Source organism: Ictidomys tridecemlineatus, unplaced genomic scaffold, assembly GCF_052094955.1.
Source record: "Ictidomys tridecemlineatus isolate mIctTri1 unplaced genomic scaffold, mIctTri1.hap1 Scaffold_52, whole genome shotgun sequence".
In the NCBI taxonomy this organism is placed as follows: domain Eukaryota; kingdom Metazoa; phylum Chordata; class Mammalia; order Rodentia; family Sciuridae; genus Ictidomys; species Ictidomys tridecemlineatus.
The window spans coordinates 1,300,055-1,324,273 of NW_027523416.1; the positions used below are offsets into that span (position 1 = coordinate 1,300,055).

At 37.7% G+C, this 24,219-nt stretch overlaps 1 pseudogene; it reads right to left on the minus strand.

Annotated features, from left to right (window-relative positions):
- Positions 1-4,545: 4,545 nt before the first annotated feature.
- Positions 4,546-7,177, minus strand: LOC144373895 (gamma-crystallin A-like; annotated as a pseudogene).
- Positions 7,178-24,219: the final 17,042 nt, after the last annotated feature.

The following is a 24,219-nucleotide window of genomic DNA, read 5'->3' on the forward strand; positions in this document are numbered from 1 at the left end:
ATATAAAATTTGTTTCATTTAAAAATAAGTACAGAACTCAGTCTTAAAAAGATAGGCCTTTTTATAAATCAGAAAAAATTAAGCCATTTAAGATCCTTTAGGAACTCATAGTTAAAATAAGAAATTTGCACATCAAAACATTTGAATCAATCTAATACAACCCTGGCTTCAGCCATGTACAGTAGCCTAGCACATGCCCATAATTCCAGCAGCTGGTCAGGGAGGTGAGTGATGAGGCAGAAGGACTGCAGTTTTGAGGCCAGACTAAGCAGCAAAGATCCTGTCTCAAACTAAAATTTGCAATGGCTGGGAGTGTAGCTGAGTGATAGGTGGAGCACCTGTCTGACATAGGCAAGGTCCTGGGTTCCATCCTCAGCACTGCAAAAACAAACACACAGATATAACCCTGGGTTCTTCTAAACCTAAAATCATTTAGGACATATCAAATTTACCTGAGGCCTTTTAGAAGCCTTAGTGGTTTATTTCCCTCCCTCCTCAACTCATGTGCAAATGTTTTGGTTTAAAATCTGCGTTCTCCTGTAGCATTTTCAGAACCCTCCTCTCCCTCCATGGATTACACTTTTCTTTCCAATCCTCACAAATCTGAGCTCCATCCACATCCCATACCCCCAATAGCTGCCCCTTGGCTACACATGTCCTCAGCAGGAGAGTCCTGATGAATACTCCCTCTGAAGTCTTGGGAGTGAGGTTCAGTCTAAATGAAGGCAATTCTGGAGCTCCCAGTGTAAGGAGTATGGTTTTGGAGGAGAGATGTGGACACAGCTCCTGGCTATGGGAAAGAGTTCAGCTGGAGGAGGCCAGAATGAAGCTCTCTGAAGTACCCAGTCCAGGCCAGGGGCCATGACTGACCAAGCCTAACTGCAGTATGATCACCATGGAGAGACGAATCCATAAAAATATGCGTAGATAATGAATGGAGGATGCAAGAATTGAACTCATGCCTATGTGCCCCAAGGCCTGAATTAATTATCTTTCCATATACCAGTAACTTGTTTTAGATGTTATACTTTCAAATCTTCTTAAATCATACACTTCTCATATCAGGTCCAATGCCATGTTTTGTTTTGTTGTTTTAATTTCCACAAGCCCAAGCACACCAATAGCCTGTCTATCATGAGAATCTTTGGTCCTGACAGGAGTTCCAGTAAATTTCAGCATTTTGACCAACCGATTGATTTCTTCAGGCTCACTGTAAGATCTCAGCATTTAACCAGTTGTAAAGGGATCTGTAATTCTTGGTTCATCCATTTGTGTGTAGACTGCTAAGACAGTAGTAGTAAGTAACTGTCAAAAGGACACTGAGAATTTCAAATACCTTTAAAGTAGAGAAATATTCTGGAAAAAGACTCATTTACTCTGATGTTTGTCCTTACAACATCTGTATATACAGCATGTCCATGTACATAGCACAACTTTAGCAAAAGCAATGGAGTTATAACTCCAACATACTAAGCCTCTACCGCATGCTAGCATTTACAGGGGTATTTCATTTATTCCTCATGGGAAGATGAAAGTAGAAAAACTGGGGCTAGGGAGGATAAATAACTTTTTCAAGTCCATATATCCTCTAGGTGGTCAAGCCCAAAACCAAGTTTGTGGGCTTCAAAGCCCACCTTGAACCATTGGCATAACTCTCCTCAAAACTGAATGGAGTCTGAAGTGTTGGAGCTGGAAGGAAAACTAGAACTTATCTTGTCCAAACCCCTCCTTTTATAGAGGAGGAGACATGTGGCTTACTGAGTTTTATCAGATAAAATGCAGTTTTCTAAATCTTTCATTCAGCCAGATTAAAACAAAACTTGAAGTTAATCAAATTATTTTCAGTGAAACTTTGTACCTAAGTTTTCTTTTTTATTAAAATAGAGTTCTGGAACCATTGATCTACCTGTTATCTCTGTAGATCTGCTTGCCGTGAGTATTTCCTATAAATAGAATTGCACAAAATATGGTCTTATATTATATTATGGTCTTATATTATTATGCATAATATTTGGTCTTGCTTCTTAAACTCAACATATGTTTTCCAGGTCCATTTATATTGTACCATGTGTTAGTGCTACATTTCTTTTTTATGGCCAAATAGTATTTCATTTTATATATTTATCACATTTTGTTTATATAAAAATCCATTGATATTTGGATATTTGGGTTGTTGCCATGTTTTGGTTATTGTGAATTGTGCCACTATGAGGACTTATGCCATAAATTTTTGTTTGAATATCTATTTTCAATTCCTTTGGTTATATACCAGGGTAGAATTGCTGGGTCATAAGATTACTGTAAGTTTAACTTTTTGAGAAACTTCCAAATCATTTTCCACGCAGACTGTACCATTTTACGTTCCCACATTTATGATTTATGAAGTTTCCAATTTTTCCACATTATCACCAACACTAGGTATTTTCTGTTTTGAAGATTTAAAAAGATCATTATAGAAACCCTGATAGACATTAAGTAGTATCCCATTGTAGTTTTGATTAGCTTTTTCCCTAATAACTATTGATTTTGAGCATTTTTTAATTTATTTGTTGGCTATTTATATATCTTCTTTGGGAAAATGTATATTCAAATACTTGTCCTGTTTTTTAAATTGGGTCATTCTAGTTTTGTTGTTGAGTTGTAAAAGTTCTTTATATATTCTCAACTTTAGAATCTGATCAGATATATGACTTGGAAATATTTTCTCACATTCTGTGAGCTATCTTTTTACTTTCTTTATTTTTTAAAATTTTTTATTTGTTTTAATTAGTTATGCATGACAGTAGAATGTGTTTATACACTTTAATATATCATACATAAATGGGATATAATTTCTCATTTTTCTAAGTGGACATGTTGTAGAATCATTTTGGTTATGCTGTCACGTATATACATACAGAAATAATGTCTGTTTCGTTCTACTATCCTTCCTGTTCCCACATCCTCTTCCTTGCCTGCACTTCCCTCTACCTAATTTACTTTCTTGATAGTGTTTTTTGGTGCATAAATTTTTTAAATTTTGATGAAGTTCAAGTTTTTTCTTTCATTGCAAATTGTTTTAGTGTCATATTTAAGAAATCAATGTTTAATAAAAGGTCACAAATATTTATGCATATGTTTTCTTCTAAGAATTTTATAGTTTGAGTTCTAACCCTTAAAGTCTTTACTCCCTTTGGAGTTCATTTTTAGTAAGATATCCAGATTCATTTGTTTTTGCATGTGAGATGTAGAGTTGTCCAAGCACCACTTGTGGAAAAGACTCTTCCTTCTCCATGAATGATCTTCACATTTTGGCAAAACTCAGTTGGACCTGGGTTTACTTCTGGACTCTTAATTCTTTCCACTTATCTATAGTGTGTCTTTATGCTAGCACCTCACGCTTTTATTATTGTTGTTTTGTGGTAAGTTTTGAAACTGGGAAATGCGAACACTTCCTTTTTTTTAATTTTGTCCTTTCTCAAGATTGTTTTGGCTATTCTGGATCACTTACAATTTTATATGAATTTTAGAATCAGAACTTATCAATTTCTACAAAGAAGTCAATAGGGATGGAGTATTAATTTTGCTTATATAAATTTGCAAAATTTATATATTCTCAACTATAGAATCTGATCAGATATATGACTTGGAAATATTCCAGGAGAGCTGCTCTACTGAGTGAGAAGAAATTCCATGACAGGCACAGTAGCACATATTTAAACCTTATGCTGTACAACTGAGTCTTTGATAATTGCATCTCAATACAAATTCACAGTGGCATGCAAACTAATGATAACCATATGGTGCTGTTGAATTTGAGGGAATACTAAGGACATATGGATTCCTTACATTTGCATTGATATGATAATTTAAATTGTATTCACAATCTTTCCCATTTTGGGATTTAGTGAAGTGGGCATTTATTATTGGTTGTTATTTTACATAAGGTGAAATTAGACACAAAGCAGATAGAAGCGACTTGCTCAAAGGGATAAGCTAGAAAGTATGGTAACTAATCACAGTGGTCTCCCTGAAACTGAGGGTCCAAAGACCTTTGGCGCTTAAACTGGGAAAGTCCCAGGGAAACTGGGCTGAGTTGGTCACTCTAATTAGTAGTAGAGACTGCATAAGAAACTAGGCTATTTAATTCTTGTTTAGCACTTTTCTTATTATGATGATCTAATCAAGGAGTCTTGCCCTTCTCTGCTTTGGAAAATTCCACTTAAAACCCTCTCTTTATACATCTTTCCTTGACTAGTCTTATCTGAGACATCAGCCACCCTTGCCCTCCAGCAATCTCTTGTGTTTGGTGTGCCAGCCACAGTAGATTATGCATTTTCTTCTCTCTGTGGGTTCTAATAGTTGTTCATTATATTAATCTTTCCTCTCTCCTTCAGACTGTAGGAAGGTGGGAACAACCTGCCTTCTCCCCAGACAGGAATGTATGCCTGACCAACAGGAATTAAGTGGACATTCAAAACACCTTTCAGGGTCAGGTAAGTTGTCTAGGAGTCACTGAGTATTTACAATTCAATTATTACTTAATGATAAGCAAGAGCCACTTAGTGCCAGAAAAAAAGTTTGTTTATTTATTGCATCTCTATGTGGATCACAAAGAAAAGCACTGCTTCATACAAATGCAGAGAACCGACTTTGGCGTCCATTGTGCCCCAGTCATGGTAGCACCTGTAGTCTCCTGGCCTGAGCAGGTACTGCTGCCCCCTGTAGTTGGGCATCTTGTAGAGGACCCAGCAGCCCTCCAACACATGGATGGAGTAGATTTTGTCGAGATGGTAGTGATTGTGGATACAGGAGCAGTCTTCTGTGAGCTCAGACACCAGGCCTCTGTAGTCACTTCTCTCATACAACCTTATGCTGTGCAAGCTGGTCTGTTGTGATAATCAACAAAAGAACAAAAATGAACGGCACATATGTGTGGTACAAACAATACTGACACAGTCAGCCTTTTATTTTCATGAAGTGAGCTTTTCCGACAATCCTCTAAAAAGTTTCTCCCTAATCCTACTCCTTGTGTTATTGTTCTAACAAATTAGGAAGAGTATTAAAATAAAGCTGACCTGACCAGTGAACTGGAGATCTTGCAGAAGAAACTAGCATTGAGGGCTGAGGATTTAGCTCAGTTTAGGCATGCACTAAACCCCTGGGTTCAATCCCCAGCACCACAAAATAAAACAAAACAAAAACTAGCATTGAAACACAGGGAATAGTAGTGTTTTTCCCTTGTAAGTAGCCACTCTCCTAAGTAGCCACTCTCCACAGCCCTGATCAATGTGTCTGCAGATAGAATTTTAACTCCCATTTGCATTTCAGCCTCATAGAACTGGGACCTATCCAGCTTGTTTTAAGGTTCCATCTTGCACTCATGATATACAGTGATTCCTATTTACTCTGGTCCTCACGTCTCTTCAAAGGATATTTGGCCAAGTGATTTGTACAATTTGGGTTTCTGCTTATTTTTATCTCTTTGTGCATCTGAAAAATTTTCTAGATTAAATTTTATTTATTTATTTGTTCTTTTGTTTGTTTGTTTGTTTATTGGTAGCACTGGGAATTGAACCCAGGGCCTCTTTCTATTCTTGAATCTCTTTGCCATGCCACATGATTTGGTTACATCACAAAGTATAAACATGTTTCATGTGACTAAGAAACATGAAGCAGCACTTTGGTGAGAACCAAGACCCATGAAATTCTAATCAATTATCTGTCTCTTTCATTTTAAGAAACTACTTGATGATGATCACTTGAAAGCCACAGGTGCCGAAACACAGTGTTCTATGTTCTGGATCAGTGTGTCATGGAGGGTAGTGAAGAGAACCAGTGGTACAATCAGAGATGTTCTACCTACATTGCTCTCGCATGGGTGGTTAACGTTTTATCATTAAAAAAGAATTACCTGTGTGGGCTTTTTTCTTGAATGAGCAAGATGAATTTTTTTTTTAAATTAGAGATTGCCTAGATGTTTTGAACTTTAAATTTATTTTTAAAGTTTATTTATTTTTGAATTGACAGGTAAATTTGTAATATTTATCATGCACGACGTGATGCTTTTAAGCGTATACTGTATACATTGTGGAGTGGTTAAAGCTAGCTAATACATATGGGTATCCACACATGGTTATCATTTTTGTGGTGAAAGCACTTAACATCCACTGTCTTAGAACTTAAGAAGACAATATATAGTTGGGCATGATGGCGCATGCCTGTAATCCCGGCAACATGGGAGGCGGAGGCAGGAGGATTGCAAGTTCAATTCCCTAAGCAACTTAGGGAGACCCTGCCTCAAAATAAAAAAAAATAGAAGGGCTGTGGATGTAGTTCAGTGGTAAAATGCTCCTGGGTTCAATCCCTAGTGAGAAAAAAAAAAAGAATGCAATATATAATCATTAACTGTAATCATCAAGTGTACAATAGATTTCTGGACTTATTCTTCCTACCTGTGATTATTATGATTATACATCCTTGGAACAACATGTCCCCAAACCTTCCCTCCTTACCAACTTCCCTAGCTTCTAGTACCACCATTCTCCTTTCTATGAGATCAGCGTTTTAAGATTTCACTTCAGAGTGAGATTACAGGCATTTGTTTTTCTGTGTCTGGTTTATTTCACTTAACATAAGGTCCTCTAGGTTTATCCATGTCTTTACACATGACAGAATTTCCTTCTTTTTATGGATGGGTGTCCTATATCTCTATTCAGCCAATTTTATTTTTAAAGGTCATAATTTCTTATGCTCCAAAGTAATGTTGAGGTCCTTAAGGAAGAAAAATATATATATATATATGGGGAGATCAATTTTATATATATATTTCTTTTTCTTTTTTTTTTTTTGAAGGTAGGATCTTGCTGTCTTTACAGTGAGCTCTAGTACACTATTGGGAACAAACAACTGACAGGAGCTGACCTCTCACATCAGTCAGGTGGAAGCAAGACTCACATAAGGAATCACGCGGCAGGAGCAGATGGAGTCATTGAAGCCCATCCACTGCTGTTAGGAGGGGTATTCCCCCTGCCGCAGTAAATTCTGGTTGCCCTGGTAGTTGGGTTGCTCATAGAGCATCCAGCAGCCGCTGTCCATGCAGATGGAGTTGCAGCAGCTGAAGTAGGTCTGCAGGTTGGGACAGTCGCTGTTGCACTTGTAGCAGCGGCCCTGGAAGCCCCGGTCCTCATAGAATATGATCTGCAGTGGGAACAAGGTGACAGCACATGGTCAGCCTGAAGGAACATCCCCCACAGAGTAGACACTTGATAGATACGTATGGCACTTGGATTGGCTCACCTTCCCCATAGTTGTGGAGAGCGAATGATCAGCGTCCAGTGTGATGGGGACAAGTGTGGTAGCTGATATATATATATATATATATATATATATATATATATATATATATATATCAGGATGGCTGCCGTGTTGGCAAGAACAACACAAAAGCGACGTGGGGGTAAAGCGTAAGAGGATTTCTGTGTTCTCTCTGTTTTTCATTTGGGATCATGGGGCAGGGGGCTCTCATTCTCTCTTGCATTTTCAAGTTGTCCTCACTAGCTCCAGTGAAAGGAATTAAAGTCAGCAGAGCCATTATGACCTTGGAGACAAAGGGCGCGCTTCTCATCCTATGCAGCTCTCTAGAAATACATTACATGCCCAGCATTTTGCAGTTTGCCTATAGAAACTGCTGAGATGAGGGTCGGTGGTTCCATCCGAGGGAGCTCACCAGAAATCATACGAACTCCAGAAGGACTTGAAGTGCAAAGGGGAAACAAAAGATCTTAAAATATCCGTTAATCAAAAGACAATTGCATTTCTTCATCAGCATAATATGGTTTTGATTTTTAAAAACTTTAGCATGTTTAGGATAAAAAGATTAGAACTGTGTGTATACTAAGATGTCAATTATGGTTATCGATGAATGGAAAGATTATGTTTTTATTTCTTTTGCTGCTTTCTATTTCCTTAGTTTCTATCATAAATATATATTGCAATTTCATGTAATAAAAATAGTCACATTAATTTTTAAATGTATGAATTTGAGTTAATGGTGAAAAGCACTTTGGGAAATAGACATGTTTTGTCATGAGAATAAACACTTCTCAAGCTAAAAATAAAGCTATCTCCCAAGAGTCTCAGACACTCAAAGAGCAGGACAATACTCATGATCCTTTCACTCCCCTTCTGTTACCACCCTTCTTCTAGGGTTGCTTGTTGTTTTTAAAATTCATGTTTTGATTTGCTTGTGTTACTGTTTCATTGAGTCCAGGTGACTGCCTGAAGAGCTTTCTCCATTGCTGCCAATTGACATGTTTGGAAGCACTCCTCAGATATGCAAGGATTGAGGATGCTCCAAACCTCAGGTGGTCCTTTGTCATCCCATCCCCTGTGTATGTGGTGTGATGAAATCAAACACCTTTGTGCTTCAGACCAATGAAAGGACTCCAGAAAGATATCTAACTATGGCTAGCAGCACATTCACAATGCTATTTGCAAAAACCCTCAGGGAACACTTACAGCCAGTATGCAGATGGCAAAAGGAGAGACAGAAATAGCCACAAAGAAAAGATCTTTTCTCATAACTAGCAGAGCTATATTAAAAAAAAAAATCTGAACAAAGTCCTGGGCTAGTCCCCTGACAGTGTCTACAGTGACCACAGGTTGCCAATTCCCACTCCTTTCTCCCTCTTAATGTTGCAAGTCTCTTGGTAAATCTCAAAAACAACTACAATCAGATCCAGTGTGCAAAGGCTGGTTTGGACGCCCCAGCCACAAGCCCACATGGAAACATCACCATTTTCAGTCAAAAAATCCCACACGTGCTTTTGCACATGCTAAGGAAACTATTCTTCAGAAAGTTGGCATACCCAAACCTTCAGAAAGGTATGATCTGTACAGATATTCATTTGATCCAACTGTCATTACAAATCTTGACAGGCTAAACCATGTGCCTAGACAGCATTTTGAAAAAGTACTGAAAGAACAGAACATTTTCTTTTCCTAGTAGTTCTTATATTCTACTGAGAGAAAACTTGCATCCATATTTCTTTTAAAACTATATTGATGAGAAGCTGAATGTGATGACTCATGCCTGTAATCCTAGTGACTCTGGAAGCTGAGGCAGGAGGATTGCAAGTTTGAGGCCAGCCTCGGCAACTTAGCCAGACCCTAAGTGTGTTAGTGAGACCCTGTTTCAAAATTTAAAAAAATCAAAATGCAAAGATGCAGCTCAGAGATAAAGTTGTCCTGGGTTCAATCCCCAATACCAAAACAAACAGACAAACAAAAAACTAAATTGAGGTAATTTTAAATATTTTTCATTTTAGGACATAGCTAAGTCAATCAAGGATAGATTAATTTTATTTTGCATTAAAACTTAGGAAAACTCCCTCCTACTGTACTACTGTGCAATACTCAATACTACATATTTGTAAAATGTGCTACAAAGCCAGCTTGACATAGAAATATTAGGTACTCTGAATTGTCCAAGTCTTTTAGTCATAATGAAGTAGTATAAGATACACACGTTTTTGTCTTTTACCAAAATGTAGCTGTGCAATATGCTTCTAAGAGAAGAAACTCAATCTCAATAATAACTTTCAGCACAGTCTGAGTCAAAAGCCAACTGTAAAGAAAAATGTGCCAGAAAGAGATGCAATTTTAAGACGATGTTTCTTGTTTGCTCCCAGAGGCTCTATTATGAACTTCAAGTTTCTAAGTGACCTACAGAATAAAAGGGTGATTTTGGTATCAAGCACATCAATAGAACATGCACACAAATAACACCAATCTATAGCAAGTTCAGGTCAAATATCAGATATTAATTTACTGACAAAGATGTAGTAGCTACATGTAGGTATAAAAGAATTTCCAGGGAACTGTTCTCATAGATTTGGAAATTAGTTACATTTCTTAAAATACAATATGTGATCTCACACTGGATCCTGTGCAGAATGAAAAACATGCTTAAAAAAAGATTATTAGGTCTGTCAACAAAATTTCTATATAGATTAAAAGTATCAGTGTTTGATATTCTGAAATTGATCATGGTTGTGTAAGAGATTTTGTTCTTAGGATATACAAACTGATATATTCTGGGGCAAAGTGATAGGCTATGTATAACTTCTAAGGGCTAAAGAAAGATTATACATTTGTAACTATATACATATAGAGGTAAGAGACAGAAAATGGCAAAGCAAATGAAATAAAGTATTAACAATTGATGAATCTGGGTAAAAGGTATGTATGGGTTCCTTGAGTTATGCTTGCAACTTTTCTGTAAGCTTGAAATTATTTCAAAGTATAAATAAATAAAGTTGTACTTCTTTTAACAAACCCTACCCACAGCAAATCATTTTTAGTTTCTTAGCAGTTTTTATGTATTGTGCTTGGAGTATATTATTTTTAACTTTGTGTCTATTGCTTTGAATTTAAACTTAAGTGTTCCCTCTCTGTCTTGTGTCATTCATGACCATCTCTCTGAAGATGGCTCACATTCTCCCTCGAATGTGTATTTCTTACTTCACCCCAAAAGATGTCTTTCTTTTTAGATAACCACATTCTCCCTTGAATGCATATCTTCTTTCCTAAGCAAATCTTTGTCTCTGACTGGCATGTTCTGAAATTCTTTTCTGTCATGTATGCCAAGCACCTGCTTATTCCTAGTCAAGGTCTCTCTCTCTGAAAATTCCTAATGTGGCAGTTGTAGAAGAAAATGTATGGAATGAAACTATATTTTCAAAATAACATGAGCCTGACATGGTGGTGCATGTCTGTAATCCCAGGGACTAGGGAGGATGAGGTGAAGGATCACAAGTTCAAGGCCAGCCTCAGCAACTTAGTGAGACTTTAAAGGGCTGGGGATGTAGCTCAGTGGTTAAGCACCACTGGTCTGATCTCCAGTACCAAAACAAACAAAACACCACTGAATTAATCTTTAGAATTACATTCTCATTACACAGGATCCATATATGATCCAAACAAGTATATGAATCCCTGTTTTAGGATCTGTTTTTTTTTTAATTTTTTAAATTTGTTTTTATTAGTTACACATGACAGTACAAGCTTAGTCTGGATTATCGGTCTATGATTTTGTTCATGCAGGGTGTTTGTGTGTGCTATTTCTGGAATTCTCACTGGTTTTTGTCTCTTGCCTTGTTTTGCTTTCTTCAGCTTGCTGTCTCCAAAATCATGTAAGAAAATGACCTCATTTGACTTTAAAAAATTCTTCGGAAGCAAAGATATGGTTCTAGAAAACCTAGACTCTCAAATCTCATCCTAGCAAATACCTTCAGAACAAAACTCAATATGGTGATGATTTTTCCATAGTGCAATTATTCTATTTTTAGAACAATGTTTATTAAAGTCCTAACGTGGCTAAAGAATCCAGACAGTTCCTAAAGCAATTTCTATGATGAAGTTAAATTTCTAATCAATCACTAGTTTGCCTCCAGAATCTAAAGAAATACTGAGCCCCATGTGGCTCAGTTGATTAAGAGAGTCACATTTTAAAATTCTTTTTAAACAAGTTCACTTTTTGAACTTGTATTCACTATGCATATTATATTTTTGAAATTCTCATTTCAGCAACTGAACTAAATAACTTATGCTTCTTTTTTTTCTTAAACCTTTTTATTGTTGTTATTGGTGGACCTTTATTTTTTATATAAAGTGCTGAGGATCGAACCCAGTGCCTCACACATGCTAGGCAAGTGCTTTACCACTGAGCCATGACCCCAGCCCTAAACTTATGCTTCTTAAACAAACCCATTCATATCTCAATGTACAATTTTCAAAATTCCCTTCTCTCTTTTCTACCTTAGAGCCCTAAAGTATTCCAGCCTTTCTCACTTCTCTGATTCTCTCCCCTATTGTCTTTTATTATGTTGGCCACCTTGATCTCTCTGACTTCTTTTTGAACTTGTGTTCACTGTGCACATTATAATTGAGAACTCAGAACAGGAAGAAAAAGAATGGTTTTTCTCTATTCTCTCCAGCCCTGTTCATGACCATTCTGATTCTGCAACATAAAAATGGGAAATTAGATGGACAGGGCAAGAGCAGGGGAGATGCCAAGAAGAAAGAGATAAAATTCTACTAAGGAATAAAATAAACCTCTTTCATATACTTATTTAAGAATAATGGCCAATTAACTTGCAAATAATATTTTTTTCTTTTCTTTTGGCACCAGGATTGGACCTAGGAGTGCTCAACCACTGAGTCACTTCTCCAGCCTTTTTAAAATTTTTGTTTTGAGACAGGGTCTTGCTGAGTTGCTGAGGCAGGCTTTGAATTTGCAATCCTCCTAGCTCAGCCCCCACAAGTTGCTGGGATTACAGGAGTACACCCCTGTGCCTGGTGCAAATAGTATTTTTCAAATGCTGAAAAGATAATTATGGCTAGTATTTATTTAGAGTTAACTGCCAAACAATTTTCTAATCTTTTAGTATCTAAAATCTTCAGTTAGTCATCTCAACAACTTTAAAGAGATAGATACCATTATTCTTCCCATTTTGCAGAGGAAGAAGCTAGTGCACAGAGAGGTTAAGTACTTTTCTGAAGTCACACAGCTGGTAAGCAGCAGGCTCTAGATTCATATCCAGAGCATCTGACTCCAAAGGTTCAACATTTAATCACAATATAAGCAGAGTTCTCCCCAAACACTTGGTCTCAGCTTGGTCCAATTCATTATTTTTAGACCTACTATGTTCTTTGGTGATGTGCACGAAAAACTCTTTGATGACTTCCACTTTGTGGCATTTGCTTCCTCTGTAGAGCTGCTGGTGGTGGCATTCTTATTCATTGCTCCCCTTCTTAACTTGACACCTGCAGGCACAGAGAGTAACCGCATCTGTATATGAAACCTAAAAAAAAATAATGTGTCCCCCACAGTTTCAGATCTTCCCCTTCTGGACCACTTCGCTCCCACCACCAAAGGGTCTGACAGATAAGATCTTGTGATTTGGGTCACGGGAGTGGGGGTATGTGGGAATCAAGTTCTTCAAGTTCCCCGTTCTTTTTAATTCAATTAGAAACTGAGTTTCCATGTCAATTTTAACCTTTGTTTGTAAGCCCACATCCTATTTTATTTAAAATTTCTCGAAACAGATGGAAATAAACAAGCTTACTCTGTTTGCAGGCATACTCTGCTGCTTTGGGTGCTGTTAACATGAGAGGCAGAAGAGTGGAGCTCGGGGAACCTGCAAGGAAACAGTGCTGCTTTAACATGCTGCCCTTCTGGAGCTGCGGGAGGCAAGTGAGGAGAAACAATAAGCTAGTGGACAACAGGGGAGTGACATGTGGAGAGGAGCTCAGTAAATGCACTAAATGAGATGAGGAGACAGGGAGCTACAGAGCAGCCTCCACTGCAAACAGAACGGACAGAGGAGCCTCAGGAAGGAAGTGGGGTTTCAGCCAAGGCTCACAGGATGGACAGCAGCCTGGTGAGGAGGAGCTGGAGAGAGCCATTGTGGGCAAAGCAAAAGGGAAGTTCTTGAGATAAGCTCAAGCTTTCCAGACACAGGAGGGAAGACAGTGGGGTGGGAAACCGAGTGAGGGAGCACCAGATCACGTAGGTCTCCCTCAGTCAGGTGCAGGGCTGGATGTTGCTATCGACTCCAGCATGCAGCGGGAAGCCAGCCAAGTCATTTTAAGCAGTAGTGTGACCAGATCTGATTTAGGATTTTAAAAAGATCACTCTGGGCTGGGCACAGTGGTACAACCCTGTCGTCCCAGCAAATTGGGAGGCTGAGGCAGCAAGATTGTAAGTTTGAGACCAGCCTCAGAAACTGAGAAACTTGACTCAATGTCCCCCTATCCCCAGTGCTGAGTGATCTGTGAACCTTATCTGCTTCCTCATCTTAGTGAAACCGTCTCTCAAAATTAAAAATAAAATAAAAAAGGGCTGGGGATATAGCTCAGTGGTAAGGTGACCTTGGGTTCCAACCCCTGTATGAAAAGCAAAAAGAAAACCCAGGGGTCACGCTGGGGCTGCAGGCATAGCTCAGTGGTAGAGAGAGCACTTCCCCAGCACATGCCACAAAAGAAACAAAATTAAATCAAAGACCTCTGTGGCTGCTATGTGGGGAAGAGACTGGAGGGTGGGAGAAAGCAGGCCACTGAGCTCACCCAGTGCCTTAGAAAGTGCCCACCCCATACTGGACCCTCAAATATCATTGACTAATACTAGTCAAGGGACTGGTAGTTAACACCAGGGATTTGGGTGCCCAGATGGCTGTGTTTGGAAACAAGCTGCACCTTGGCAGCCGCTTAACTTCTCTGTGCCTGCTTACTTATGTGCTATTAATAATACTGGCCTTATAGCGTTGTGGCAAGGATTAGAGTTAGCATATATAAAATGCTTAGAAAAGTGTCTAGCACATAGTACAGCACTGTATTTTAGCTTTGACTATGTTGATGATAATTATTATTTACATTTCTCATCATTACCATCTTTTCCCAGCCCGGTCATTGTATGCAAGAGCCCGTGGCAGCTCCTGGGCTACCATTTCCTCTACAGGATCCTACCTCATCTACCAGACAAAGGTTGAGGGAATTGCTGAGGTTTAACTAATCAGAGCCAGGAAGCCTGAACTTAGAGTCCCTCTTCTTGCAGAATCAGCAACTTTCTGCCTTCTCATCAATAGAGATTAGGTTTTTTATTTATAGGAAGGGCTCTTATTTCTAAGAAGTACAAGATGATTACACAATTCTCTTTGTGTATGCATCTCAGGAAATGTGCCATTTTATTAATAAGACAGCCTTTATATATTTGATTGAAGCAAACATTAAGAGAAAATGATAAGAAAATAAATGCTCATTTTTAGTTTTCCAGGCCAGTGGTTTTTCTACTCGATCACTCCAAACTTTCAATGATCACCTTGGTAATGGTCAAGTACCCATTTAACTGGTATCCCTTCAAAGTAGGTATAAATCTGTATTTCCATAGAATTTTAGCTACAGATACTTTGTGTGGTTTATGTAGATTTTTTGGAGGGATTTTTTTCTTTTAATGAAAGGGACTATATTCTTATACTATTTTGCAATTTGTAAAAGAATATTAGGGCTCTTTTTTCCTGGCATTAGATGCTAATGTGACTCGGTTTTTTAATGCATGCACTATATACTCCACATTACAAAAGTACACAATGCATGTGACTGTTTTTCAATCAATGCACTTTGAGGTTTTGTTCAATTTGTTTTATTACAAATAAATTGCAGCAAATATCTCCCCCCCACACCTCATATCTAAGTACAAACTAAATTTCTACATGGAGAATTGCTAGATTTAACGGCTATGCACTTTCATTAAATTCTGGTTAAATAAATGGATATATCATAAATATATAGCTCAATGGATTTTCATTAACAGAACAACCTATGCAGTCAAAACCCAGGTCACAAGCACCCTTAGGGCTCCTTAATTATTCCTTGACATCACTGTCTTTCTCCTAAGGAAAAATGTTATCCTTATTTCTAATAACTTAGATTAATTTTTTTTCTGTTTTTGTACTTAATCTCAATGGAATCATAGAATATTTACCTCCTTCACCTCTCCCTCCCCAACTGGCTTTGCAGTCAGCCTTGATACCTGCTGTGTCTCCTAGTTTTGCTTTCCTTTTTCAAGATAACTTTGGTTATTTTTGGCTCTTTGTGTTTCCTAATGAATTTGATAATCAGCTTGGCAATGTCCGAGAAAAGAAAGAAGGGAAAAAGGAAAAAGAGAATGAGATCTAGCTTCCCGGATGTTGCTTGGGCTTGAGTTGCATCTCTGGATTATTTTAGGGGTAACTGAGATTTAAATGATAACACACCTTCTAACCCATGAACATGCTGTATCTCTTCATTCATTTGGGCCTTCTTTAGTACCAGTAACATTTGCACTGTATCAATCCTTGTGCATGTTTTATCAATTTTATTCCTAAGTATTTTTGTGACTATAGTCTAGGGCATCAATTCTATATTTTGCTTTCTCTTTACTCCTGGCATATAGAAATAAAACTAATTTTCATATTGACCTTGTATCCAGCAACTTTACTAAATTCACTTATTAATATATTAACTTATTGATTTTCTGTGTGTTTGTGTGTGTGTGTGTGTGTGTGTGTGTGTGTGTGTGTGTTGCTGGGGATTGAATCCAGGGCCTTGTGTATGCAAGGCAAGCACCTGACCAAGCCCTAGTTTACTGATTCTTTTGGAATTTCAAAGTATCCATTATGTCATGTTTGAAGAACATGTTTGAAGACTCCTCTCTTCTCTCCCCTCCTGTCCTGTCCTTTCCTCTTCTCTCCTTTCTTTTTTAAAATCTGTTTCTAGTACTGATGATTGAACTCAGGGGCCCTCTACCACTGAGCTACATCTACCACCCTTTTTATTTTGAAAGGGGTCTTGCTAATTGCCTGGGTTATCTTTAAACTTGCAACCCTCCTGCCTCAGCCTCCTGAGTAGCTGGGATCACAGGTGTGCGCTACCCCATTCAGAGATACTTTTCTTTATTTTTATTATCCTTTAATTTTGTTTATTTTTTCTTATTTTCCCCACAGATTAAGATCTTCAATGAAATATTAAAGAGGATCGATGCCTAGTGTGGTGGCACATGCCTATAATCCTAGGGAGGCATGAACAGAGTGATGTTTTGAAGTATATGCTATATACATTATGAGATGGTTAAGACTAGCTAATTAATATATGTATTGCTTCACATTATCATTTTGTGGCAAAAGCACTTAGTACTCACTGTGTGAGCTTTTAAGAATACAATGAATAGCCAGAGGAGGTGGCACACACCTCTAAACCCTGCAACACAGGAGACTGAGACAGGAGGATCTCGAGTTTGAGGCCAATCTCAGCAACTCAGTGAGGACCTTTCTCAAAATCAAGAAGAAAAAGGCCTGGGAAATGGCTTAGTGGTAAAGCCCTGGGTTCAATTCTTAGCACCAAAAAGAAAAGAAAAAGAAAGAGGAATAGCAATAGCAAGTATCTGCTCTATTTCTCATCTCAGGGAGAATATTATCATTAAGTATGATATTTGCTGTAGTTTTTTTTAATTAATTAATTTTTAAATTATTTTTTAAAATAATTTATCAAATTAGGGAAATTCTTTTGTCTTCTTGGTTTGCTAGGTTATAAAAATTGTGATAAGATGCACATAACATAAAATTTAATCACCTTTTCCATTTTTCAAAAATTAATAGCCTTTATTATTAAGAGCAATCTTAGGTTCACAGAAAAACTGAAGGGACAGTAAATTCTGATTTACCCCTTGTACCCATACATAAAAAAAAACTTGCCTGCTATCAACTTCCTGCTCCTTGGTGGTCCATGACAAGCATGAACCTACATGGACACCCTGTCATCCAGAGTTCAAAATTGTTACTTTCTAAAAAATATGAATTGGCACTGAATTTTGTCAAATTTTTTTTCAGAATTATTTATATATATATATATATATATAATATATTCTGAAAATAATATATATATATTTTTTCCTGAAAACACTGATTGATTCTTTAGTGTTAATCTCCCCTGGAATATTTGGAATAAAATCCCTTTAATGGCTGGATTTGACTTGCTAATATATTGTTGAAGATTTTTGCATTTATGCTCAGAAGAAATTAGTCTATGATTTTTTCTTTCTTTTTTGTTTGTTTGTTGGTGTTTTTAGCAGGATCTGAAATTTATAAAGGCTATGCTGGTCTCATATCATGACAACCAAATCTCTGGAAGAGTTTGAATAAGATGGACCAATTTTTTTTCCCTGTTATCTTCCAAGTTGAGATGTGGTGGGTTTTGGATAGTAACATTCCTGCATGTGAGACCAGATCTGGCTACTCTTGGCACTGGCTAATGGATCACTCTAAAGGGTTGAAATTCCTTCAATCTATTAGGAGAAGAATTAGAAAAAAACAAAATTTTTGTTCACAGCAAATTGATTTAATCTTATGGCTGGTGTGGCCTAGATCATGTGCCAGAGGTTGCTAGCTGCCTCCCAAGAGCCATCTTTCTCCTTCTGATTTTTAGTTAGATGTCCTCTTTTCAGCTAAGGTCTAGATCCTAAATCCTCTCTTCTAGCTAGGCATGACCATATCCTAAATCCTCTCTTCTAACTAGGTGCTAACCAATGGTACATAGGATCAAGTGTTCTCTGAGATTCATGGCACATTTCCTTAGAAGAAGAAGGGGTCAATTCTTCATCTTCTCTTGCCTAAAACATAATGTGATGGCTGGAGCTCTAGCAAGCATATTAGATAATGAGGTTGACGGTCACACTGTAGAAATGACTCAATGGAGACCTGAAAGGAACTTGTGTTCCTCACAATTTGGTGCAACTATGGTACTAACTGGTTGCTCACTTCTCGATTCACTTCATATAAGTAAACTTCTGTATTTTAGTATAACTCTGGGGTTTCTGTTATATCATATAGGAAACAAAGTGAAGTTGTGTTCTTTTTTATTGACAAAACAGCTTATAATACCCCTTAGCATGGGCACTGCTAAACTTCACCTTCACTTTTTATTGACAAATAATATGGCAAAAATATTTTGGGAAGTTACTTCACAGTGAGAACTGTAAAGAATTAACCGTAAGCATCAACTATGACCTCCAACCTTAAGAAGCAAATAATCTATTAAAAAAGATGACCCTAAAACACAATTAAAAAGGAGGCCATATAGCAATATAGGGCTATTATGGCTGTGATTATAGCCCTACAAAATAATGTGTGTCAGGTATAAGGAAAAAGAAAGTGATTAATTATATATATATATATATATATATATATATATATATATATATATATATATATATATATATATCTGAGCAACTGGGATGACAGGCAAGCGCCACTGTGCCCAGCATAAGTCACTATATTTTTTTTGAGACAAGGTCTCCCTATGTTGTCCAGGTTGGTCTTGAACAAATAGACCTACATGGTTCTCATGCCTCTGCCTCCCAGAAGCTGGGATGACAGACGTGCACCACCATGCCCAGCTTTCGTAAGTTGTTCTTCTGCAGTTCTTCACTAAGTAGATGTAAGATTGATGTTTTGCATGCTCTAGTTTCCCCACCCACAGGGGAAACTGAGGATTTTAAAGGACATTTCCAGCTCAAATGGTCTATGAATCTTTCTAGTCCTGATAACCTCATGACTCATGTGAGCCATAAATTAGCTTTCGGTACTTTAGGATGAAATTTAGATTGTAATCTAGAGTTAATCACATTCTCTTTTTTAACTCTAAAGCTGTTGACTGATATCTTCATTATCTCAGTAAAAAAGACATTATTTCTCAATTCGTGTGCTGACTGAATGCCAAAGCACATTCAACAGAAATTTCTTCTATCTGTAAGGCTGAGAGGAGAAGATGAGGATGTATACAGGGATTTAGGAACTTTTCCAATGGAGGGGTACATAATTAGGAATGAAGGGCATAGATAGTAATCATCACCTGCCTCTCAGCCTGAACCAGTAACTTTCAAACCATCATTATGATCATCTCCAGGATGGAAAGTAGAGAGTTTCTGACCTTCAGTGTCAAAGCAATTGGACATGTGCTTATATCAATCAGATTTGCCAAAATAAAAATGGACTCATAATCTCAAAGATAGCTTGTATACTTCTAAGAAGTTTTGCAAATGTGATTCAGGTGTTGCAAAATTATACTTACTAAATGTTTTAATGCTTATGAAAACAAAGGGTAAATTTCAAATGTTATAAGTATTGGCAAATCTATGACTTGACTGATTCTATCCTATAGTAGTTTCTCCAAAAATTGAGACTGTATTGAAAAAGAGAGAGAAAGACAAGTAACTCCACAGAAAGATGGACAGAATTTTTAACAGGCACTCCACAGAAGAGGAAACATACAAACAGTTGTCCATTAGAGATCAGGAGCACAGCAAAACACCATCATGTATTTAACAGATTTAAAAGTCTGAAAGTACCAGTGTGGGTAACCAGTACTGGTGATAGCATGGGCATGATCATTTTGGAAAAACATTTTGATTTTTTGAAAAGTGTTGAAGATGCTCATACCTTACAGTTTAGCAATTTCTCAGACATACACCACACAGACATCTTCCACACAACAGAATATATAAAAGAAATAATCCAAATGTATAAGACTGAAAAAATGTGCAAGTACATTGACATATTCCTAAGATAAAATGCAATACGCAGTAATAATAAACTACAGTTACATTAATGACATGGGCAAATTTATTGAATGTAATGTGGGATAAAAAAAAGAAAGCCATAGAATGACACATTTGCCATTATTTTATTTATATAAATTAAAATGCTGTGCAAAATTAAACAATATATTGCTTAGAGATTCATCTCTGACAAAACTACAAAGACATGAAAGTAAATAATAATTCTCTTGATTCTGTTCTGTTTCATATACTTGGTGGGTTGGTTTGTTTGCTTGGTCTTTGTACTCTAAACATGTGTGATAATTATTAATTGGACATGGTTAATATTAATGATCTTCAGACTGTACTACCCATAATTAATATTGAAAACATATTTTTAATCCTTATTAATATTTATTGATATTGAATTTTTTTGAAAACATAGGTCCCTCTCCTTGTCATGAATTCACTTTCTCTTTTCTGCATGATTCAGTCTGAGCATTCTTCAGGAGGAGAAGACACTTGGCAGCTATTGGAACAAGTGTGAGAGGGTCGAAGATAGGCCTACAGCAGGCAGGACCAGCCTCCAGCAAGAGGAAGGAGAAGGCCATGCTGCGTGGGGCCAGACTTGGAAATCTTAGCGCTGATAGGAAAAGCTCCCCATGTAACCATCATGTATGTACTTGGTCATTAATCATGACACCATGTACATCATGGTCTAAATTCTCAGGAGCACCTGGTGTGGCAGGGAGTCAGCCTGCCTACTCAGGTGTGCCTGTTTAAAACTGGGGAATTGGGGCAGGTGTGGTAGTGCACACTTGTAATCCCAACAATTCAGAAGGCTGAGGCAGGAGGATTACAAGTTTGAGGGCAGCCTCAGCAACTTAGTGAGATCCTAAGCAACTAAGCAAGACCCTATCTCAAAAAATAAATAAGGCTGGGGGTGTAGCCCAGTGGTAAGCACCCCTGGGTTCAATCCTTGTTACCAAAAGAGAGGGAGGGAGGGAGGGGGGAGAGAGAGAATATGAATTGGGGTTCAGCGGTGTTAAATAATTATTTATCAGAGGTCATGCAGACATTTGGATATGGCTTCAGGAAGAAAAGAAAGCAGTGGTGCTGGCATGGTCTCTATTCCATGCTCTGATGTACTCACTCTAACTTTCTCTGCTTTCCTTTCTTACTGCTGCCCTTCTCCATCAAATGGAGCTGAAGAATATTTTTATTACTTGCTCTGTTTTTTGAAAGAAGATTCATGCTTTTCCTACAGTTTAAATCCAGTAAAGCAGTTTCTGTTTATCAGAAGGTAGCTGTAAAAATCTCTGACTTACATAAAGGCCCTTAGTTGAACTTCTGCCCAGTCCAGAGTCCTCAAAAGAAAAAAAGTTTTGTATCAGCAAAACACAGCTTCCTCTGAGGAAGAGGGAAGGGTATTGGGCTGTGATCCCTGTCTGTCACCAGGTGGCAGCAAAGAGCCCTGGAGAAAGCCCTCAAGCCTGAGCACAGCACCCTGTTGTATAATAAGAGGCCCATTTATTTCAGTGGCCGGAAATTCTACATAATCTGATTAGTATTCAACCGGGTTTTAAACTTTAGCTTGGGAAAGTTTTTAGCTGTTGCTAAGGAGATGTTTTATCTAAAGGAATCAAAGGTCATTTAGACATATGAAGGGTTTTTTTTCTTCTTTAAAACAACTCTATCTCCTAGTTAAAACCATTAAAGAAAAATTATGTTAAATCCCAAAGATCTGTTTTAAAACACTGTTACAGTCTCATTTTGTAAATGCTACATTTCCTTTGAGAGGCCCTGCTAGTTCCTTATTCACAATGTGAAAAATGCCCCTGAATGGAGTTAATGTGAAGCCACAAGAAAAAGGCCTGAGGTGGCATTTTGGATGTGGGGAGGAGCTTGTGAGGCTCAGAGGGATAGGTCCTCAGATTCTTGTATTGGTTCCTCAGATCATACCCTTTATTATAATTAGTTGTCCAAAACAGGCAAAGTTTACATCGTGTTAATAATACACATAGATGCTTGATTAGCTATACTTTTTGGATAGAGTGGTAGGTCTAAACAAGATGTAATTTCATCTCTTAGGGGACATAGGCACCTGGAAACTTTTTTTTTTTTGTATTGTCAAACTGGAGACAATCAACTTTCATTCAGTAGCTACAGGCCAGAGATGCTGTTAAACATCCTACAATGCATGTAACAGTCCCTAACTCCAACTTCCTATGCACACAGTGGAGAATAATGTTGTGTTAATAAGAAGAATGTTAAGAAATCCTGATATAGAAGGACACCAGAGAGATCAGATACCCAATCCATGAGTATCAGAACCTTAATCACAGCTATTATTTAAAGGTTTCCATATGCCAAACACTGGGCTTCATTGGTACTAACTCACTTAGTGCCCACACAAACCCATCTTCTTTTTCCTGCGTCTACAAATTGAAGCTGATATGGGTTAGAAAACATGCCCAGGATTATTCTGCTTGTAACTGGCCTAGTTGAGGTTCAGACTCAGACAGCTGAGGATTTAGAATCCTAGTGTTTAACATGGCACCAATTGCCTTTCACATATAAATCAATAAATGATCCTATCTCAGAGCAATAAGCAAATTCTGACCTTAAAACAAGAAGTCTCCCACTAGGGAGAGATAGTCTGCTTCTGTTCTAAGCTGGTTCTTTTGTAGCCAATGCATACATCTGGGCTTCTCAGTGTTGGTCACTGATTATGAGGATGGAGAGTATGTATTCATGTACAGAGGCTCTTTAATGAATAAATGAGTGATGGGGCAGATGAGGAATATTGGCTGGCTCACCTCTAAATAGCATGTCTTCCTCTTCTACCCCCCTGCATGAACATGAGTCCCCCAAACTACTCAAACACTCACTTTGCAAACCTTGATTGATGGCCCAGCCAAGACAAGGGTACATAGTGACATCACCACCAGAATGAGACTTTGCATATTTGTCATTTGGTCATGTGAGTTGGGAACCAACCGGTCAAATGTATCTGATGCCTGCCCTAGACCTCCCTAAGCCCAGAAGATGAGGGGAGAAAGAAGAATCAATAAAAAAATTTCAAAATGAAGGAATCAATAAAAAAAATTAAAAGTTCAATGGAACGCATCACCAATAGTCTAGACCACTTGGAAGACAGAGTTTCAGGCAATGAAGAAAAAATATATAATCTTGAAAATAAAGATCATGGAGAAAAATGTTAAGAGACCACAAACAGAATTTTCAAGAAATATGGGATGTGGGAAGCCACCCCTGAGCTATTTGAGCACCTTCACTTGGCCTTGAGCCAAGGAGATTTAGGTTTGGCATTGCAATCTGTTTTGTGGCTCCTCCTACTCTATGGATTGCACAATGCACTGACCTCTGTCTTTGCTTGTCTAGGGATTTGGGCATAACCTGTTGGAAACTGGACAGCCCACCTCCTACTTTATTTGGCGAAGAACATTCTATGGAAAACCTTTGAAGTTTTTTCCATATAATAAAGCAAACATGGGCTCTAGTTCTCTCTCTTTCCAGTGTGGAAGCTCAACCCCTAAGGTGGAAGAGCTGTCCCGCCCTCGTTTTCTAAAATTACTTTCCTTGTTGTATGTTTTTTGTTCCACTATTTTCTTTTTTTAACTTTACAGCCAGCCCGCTTCACACAGAAGAACCCCAAATTTCACCAGCTGTGTGGGACGTGGGTGAGAATGGGATGACATTAAAAGGCCAAATCTAATATTCGTGGGGGTAGATGAAGGCTCTGAAGTACAAATCAATGCAATGCACGATCTTTTCAATGACATAATAACAGAAAATTTCCAAATGTTAAGACAGAAATGAAAAGTCAAAGAAAAATGCAAATTACTAAAGACTGTTGTGAAAATATCACCACAAACACTATTGAAATATGATAATAGGAAGTTATTTTGAAAATCTATACTCCAATAAGCTAGAAAATCTTGAAGACATCAATAAATTCCTAAAGACATATGACCTGAAATTGAACCAGATGATATAGAAAATTTAAACATGTCAATTTTAAGTAATTAGATTGAAGAAGTCACCAAAAGCCTACCACACAGAAAAGCCCAGGGCCAGATGGATTCTCA